The sequence below is a fragment of the Oratosquilla oratoria genome, chromosome 9, assembly GCF_046742065.1.
Source record: "Oratosquilla oratoria isolate Oo_2021 chromosome 9, ASM4674206v1, whole genome shotgun sequence".
NCBI classification, from domain to species: domain Eukaryota; kingdom Metazoa; phylum Arthropoda; class Malacostraca; order Stomatopoda; family Squillidae; genus Oratosquilla; species Oratosquilla oratoria.
The window spans coordinates 58,850,908-58,856,907 of record NC_134785.1 but is presented as its reverse complement, the minus strand read 5'-3'; the positions used below and the strand labels follow the sequence as shown (position 1 = coordinate 58,856,907).

Sequence of the window (6,000 nt, the reverse complement as noted above, 5' to 3'; positions counted from 1 at the left end):
TAAATGTTTAGCTTTAAGCAGTAAATCTTTTAAAGTTCCTTCTATGATGTAGGCATTAAATGGAATAATTTCATGACTGATGAGGTTTCTGGATGCAGGTCATGACTCATGTTAGCCCTATATGGCAAAATTGCAATCCCCTTCAATTTCTGATCAAGGACAAGGTGGTTAGTGTCCTGTAGTGCTTACTAACACTAGGGCTTTTTTGTAATTATATTTTATCTTCTCCTTTTCTTAGAATTTATCTAATGTTCTTTGAAAATAAATTATGTTGATTTTCATCAATACATTTCTGAAAAGACTGTTCCACACATCAATTACTCTAATGACAAACATCTGTTGATAGAGTTTTGTCTTTCATCTTGGTTTGAAGATCATATTACCTCAAGTTGATTCATCTCCTCTGACTCATTATTTTGAATACTTCAGTCATGTCACCACATAACCCATGGTCCATCATCTCAAAAGAAGAGCACATCTGCAGGAGATCTTTTGATCCATGGTTGGGACATTAAGTTTAATTAGGGATTAGTCATATATGAAGTTCTTGAAGCCTGATCTTATTTTTTTGGCTTGTTGCAGTATGTTTTCATTGTCTTCCATTGGTAAATATAGGGTTTTGGGTGGTAATCATACTCAGCACATATATGTATATATATATACATATATATATATATATATATGTATATATATATATATATATATATATGTATATATATATATATATGTATATCTATATATATGTATATGTATGTATATATATATTGTATATATATTGTATGTATATATATATATATGTATATATACATATGTATATATATATGTATGTATATATATTGGCTGCTTGTTATTGTGGCAAAGTAGCATGCAGTTGATACTTTAGGGTCTATATGGGGCACCCCTACGGACCAGAGCCACACATCATTTTGTCTATGATAGAGGAAAACTCTGTTCATAGAGAAATGATAACATTTTTATACTACGACTGTCCCTCCGTTATGCTGTCCCCCAACCCCTTGTTGGTGTTCTGTACCATTTCTCTGAGTATTCTTTTTCTGTGGTGGGGAAAAGAATACTGCCACCAAGTATTCCCACTTGGAGCGTAAGAGGCGAGAAGAAAGGTACGGGGATTGGGACTAGGCATCCTTCTCCTTGTAGCCCCACAGGGGACATTCCTTAAAGTAAAAGCAAAGGCATAAGAGGGTCTGGAAGTTCTCGGACCAGCACCCTAAGGTTTGGGTCTTTTAATATGCGTGGATGTGGTACAGATGAGAGTAAAAGGGAAGAGATAGGTAGTATGTTTGTGAGAAGAAAGATGGATGTGTTGAAAGGGAAGGGTGAGTGTAAGTGGGAGGTTATCAGGAGTGAAGTGAGGGCAAGGGAGGGAAGGGGTGGCTATTCTAGTAAGTGAAGAGATAGGTAAAGGTGTAGTGGAGTGGAAGGAGGTTTCCTCAAGGATAATGTGGATGAAGGTGAAACTGGGAAAGGAGATGTGGGTCTTTGTAAGTGCATATGGGCCTGGCAGTGAGAAGAGTGTAGAAGAAAGGGAGACCTTTTGGATAGATTTAAATGAGTGCATAGAGGATTTAGGAAGAAATGTCAATGTAATAGTACTGGGAGACCTTAATGCTAGGGTAGGAAATGGTCCAATTGACGGAGTGGTTGGGAAGTGTGGAGTTCCAGCGAAGAAATGTAGTGGAGAGTTGATGATGGAGATGTGTCTAGAGAGTTGATGATAACAAATACAGTGTTTCGGAAGAAAGTAAAAATTAAGTACACATAGGAGAGGGTGGTAGAGCATTAATGGACTATGTAGCGGTAAATAGGAGTATAACAGGAGGAGTTAAGGATGTACATGTGCTAAGGGAAGAGGGTGGGGGAATATCAGATCATTTTTTGGTGGAAGGTAAGTTGAGAGTGGAGGATAGATGGAGAAAGAGGAAAGGGACAAAAGGTAGGGAGGTTCTTAGAGTGAACTCTTTGAATGAAAAGGAAAAGGAGAAGGAGTACGAAAAGAAGCTGAAGGAGTGGGAGGGAGTGAAGGATAGAGTAGAGCTGGGTGTGGAGGAGGAATGGGGATGGTTCAAGGAGGGAGTCATAAAGTGTGCAAGGATGGTGTGTGGAACAAGAAGGACAGGAGGAAATAGAAGAAAGGGTAGTGAATGGTGGGATGAGGAAACAAAGAAGGTTGTAGAAGAGAAGAAGTGAGCTTTCACAGATTGGTTACAAAATAGGACGAGGGAGTCATATGAGAGGTACAAAGAAAAGAAAAGAGAAGTAAAGCAAAAGGTAAAGGAGGCAAAGAGGAGAGCAGATGTGAAATGGGGTAAGAGTATGACAGAAAATTTTGAAAGTAATAAAAAGATGTTTTGGAAAGAAATTAAGAGAGGAAGAGGAGGCGAATCAAGTAGAAAAGAAAAGGTAAAAGGTGCAGATGGAGAGATGATAATGGAAGAGAAGGCAGTAAGGGGAAGATGGGCAGAATATTTTAGGGAGTTGCTAAATGTGAAGGAGGATAGGGAGGGAAAGATAGCTGCAGTGGGAAATGCGAAGAAAATGAGAGTGATGAGTGAGGAGAATGGAGGAGAAATAAGGAAGGATGAGGTGAAGGCAGTTGTTAAGATGATGAAAGTAGGTAAGGCATCTGGATGGATGCCATGCAGAATGTCTGAAAAAGGGAGGTACAGTGATGGTGGAGTGGCTGGTGAGGTTATTTAATGTTTGCTGGAGAGAGGGTAGAGTGCCAGAGGACTGGAGGAGTGCCTGTATAGTTCCTCTTTACAAGGGAAAAGGGGACAAGTGTGAATGTAGTAGTTTCAGAGGGATTAGCTTGTTAAGTGTAGTTGGGAAGGCTTATGGGAGGATCTTGATTGAGAGGATTAGGAGAGGAACAGAAGGAGTAATTGGTGAGGAACAGTGTGGATTTAGGACAGGTAGAGGTTGTGTAGATTAGATCTTTGTGGTAAGACAGATATGTGAGAAAGCTATAGGAAAGGGGAAGGATGTTTTTTGGGCTTTTATGGATCTGGAAAAGGCTTATGATAGGGTAGACAGAAAGGCACTGTGGGAGGTTATGCAGATATACGGGATAGGAGGAAAGCTTCTGGGAGCTGTCAAGAGTTTTTATGAGAGTAGTAGAGCTTGTGTCAGGATTAGAAATGGAGAGAGTGAATGGTTTGAGGTAAAGGTGGGACTTCGTCAAGGATGCGTTATGTCGCCCTGGCTGTTCAACTTATACATGGATGGGGTAGTGCGAGAGGTAAATGCAAGGGTAGTGGGTCAGGGATTGGAGATGGTTAAAGAAAATGGAGAAAAGTGGGAGGTGAGCCAGCTATTGTTTGCGGACGACACTGCGCTTGTAGCAGGATCGGAGGAAGGATTGAGGAAGTTGGTGGCAGAGTTTGGGAGAGTATGTGATAGAAGAAAGCTAAAGATAAATGTGGGTAAAAGTAAGGTGATGAGATGTACAAGGGGTGAAAGTGGCAGTAGACTGGAAGTGAGCATTAAGGGAGAGTGACTGGAGGAAGTGGATAGTTTTAGATACTTGGGTGCAAATGTGGCAGGAAAAGGTGGAGTGAAGGTGGAGGTAGAATGTAGATTGAGAGAAGCGAGTAAATGCCTTGGTGGATTAAAGAGTGTAATGAGGAATAGACATTTGGGAATGGATGCGAAGAGGAGACTGTATGAAGGAGTGATTGTGCCAACAGCACTGTATGGGGCAGAAACATGGAACATAAGAGAAGAGAGAAGGAGTTTGAATGTGTTTGAGATGAGGTGCCTGAGAAGTATGATGGGGGTTACTAGGCTGGATAGAGTGAGAAATGAGGAGGTGAGGAGGAGAACAGGGGTGGAAAGGGAGCTGGGAGATAGGGTTGATGAAAGAATATTAGGATGGTTTGGACACATGGAAAGAATGAGTGAAGAAAGACTAGTAAAAGAGGTATGGAAGGCAGATGTGGAGGGAGTGAACATGAGGGGACGTCCTAGGATGAGGTGGATGGATGGGGTGAAGGGGGCTTTGGGGAAGAGGGGAATGTCTGTTGAGGAAGGACAGGAGAGGACAGACGACGGGTGAAGGGAGAATGGTGGTATATGGATGATGATGTGAGGCATGAGTTGGAATGGGTGGAGGGATGGGGGGTGAGGTAGTATGTGTGAGCAAAATTTGACGCAGCCCGAAGGGATTTCTCCCTGTTTTCTCCTTTTATGCAATGGGGGGACGGAGAGGAGGGGTTGCCGATTTAATGAAGCGGCCTTGCTGTGGATGTACTGTGTCTTGCGACACTGCTTCTGACCCGGGGCAGTGCACAAGGTGCAGGGATGACCCGTCATCCAGGAGGTGCTAAGATAAGAGGGAGGGTGGAGGGGTGTGGAGTGTATTCTGGGATGGAATGGGTGGGAATAATTCTATGCCTTTTCCTTTTTGGCTACCTCCCTTTTAAGGGGGGAAAAAGCCTTGGGATATGTATGTATGTATGTATATATATAATATGTTACTGTGCTCCTGTGAGATCTGTATTTTTCTGAGGAATTGTTTCTCAGTAAGAAATTGTTGGAGACTGATAATGATAATAGTACTGAACTCAGAAATTGATAAATTTTGTACTTAATGTAGCGTGTGCCAATGTTGTTTTGAACATGTTGAGCTAATAATAATGTAACTTAACCTAACCTAGAAAATACTGGAGAAATATTGTTGTCCTCCTAGCTTTCTCCTTCTTTATAAAGGCACAAAACATGGGGAAGGAGCTTAGCAGTTCAGACTGCACTGGGTAGAGCTTGGCAGTTTGAGTCAGAAAATCACTTATTTCAATTCTGTCCCAGAAACTGAGGAAAAATCCAGTTTAGCTCTTTCCAACAATCCTCAATTATTTTGTAATGTACAGGAGTACAACCATTGGAGACAGAAATCATCTCGAGAATAGTATAATTATTTGTAAGGATGTCATATGTGGTGGTCTTAATAATGGATTTTCATAGGTGTTTTGGCCTTGAAATGATGGAAGCAATCAATCTGTTGCTCCAGATCTCTCTTGCATGGGATCCATTTAATGTCCCCCCCCCCCATAACCATAAAAATTGTATTTAACTTAAGAACATAAGAATGAAGGAGACTGCAAGAGACCATAAGGCCTACACGAGGCAGTTCCATGTCCATTACTACCTGTCATCCCCATCCATAAATGTGTCTAACTGTTTCTTAAAACAACCAATAGTTTCAGCACTCCCTACTTGGTTACTAAGTCTATTCCATTTGTTGACCACCCTATTAGTAAACCAGTTATTTCCTATTTTCTTCTTAAATCACCCTTGTTAAAGCTTTTGATTCACTTAAACACCTCTGTGAGATCACCCCACACTCTGCAGAGAGTGTAAGTTAAGGTGCCTAAGCCTCTCTTCATAAGGTAAATTTCTGACCCTATGTATCATTTTGGTCACTCTCCTCTGTACTGATTCTAGTGAATTGATGTCCATTCTATGAGATGTAGACCAAAACTGTACTGCATAATCAAGAATGGGTGTAACTAACGCTAGATAGAGTTTGGTAATTACCTTTGCACTTCTATTCATAACCTTCCTATCATTGAAACCTAATGCTCTGTTAGCTTTATTTCTGGCACTAATGCACTGTTTCCTGGATTTAAGGTCAGGACTCACTAGAACTCCCAAGTCTGTCTCGCACTCAGTTTTCTCTAAAGAATATGTTATCTAAGCTATATCTGTTTTGGGGGTTGTGTAACCCTACATTTAACACACTGCACTTTGAGATATTGATGTTCATTTGCCATTACACCAACCATGTGAACAATTTGTTAAGATCATCCTGCAGAATCTCGGCGTTGTCTCCTGACCTAATTAGGCATTCTATTTTAGTGTCATCTGCAAACTTACTAACATCACTATTAACCCCATTGTCCAAGTTGTTTATGTACATAATGAACAATAAGGGGCCCAAAACTGAGCCCTGGGGAACTCCACTAGAAACACTCCTCCATTTGG

General features: G+C 41.0%; 1 protein-coding gene across 4 annotated transcripts in view; it reads left to right on the top strand.

Annotated features, from left to right (window-relative positions):
* Nucleotides 1-6,000, top strand: part of LOC143028460 (uncharacterized) — a 95,750-nt gene that overhangs the window by 990 nt on the left and 88,760 nt on the right. The gene's annotated exons all lie outside the window — the stretch shown is intronic.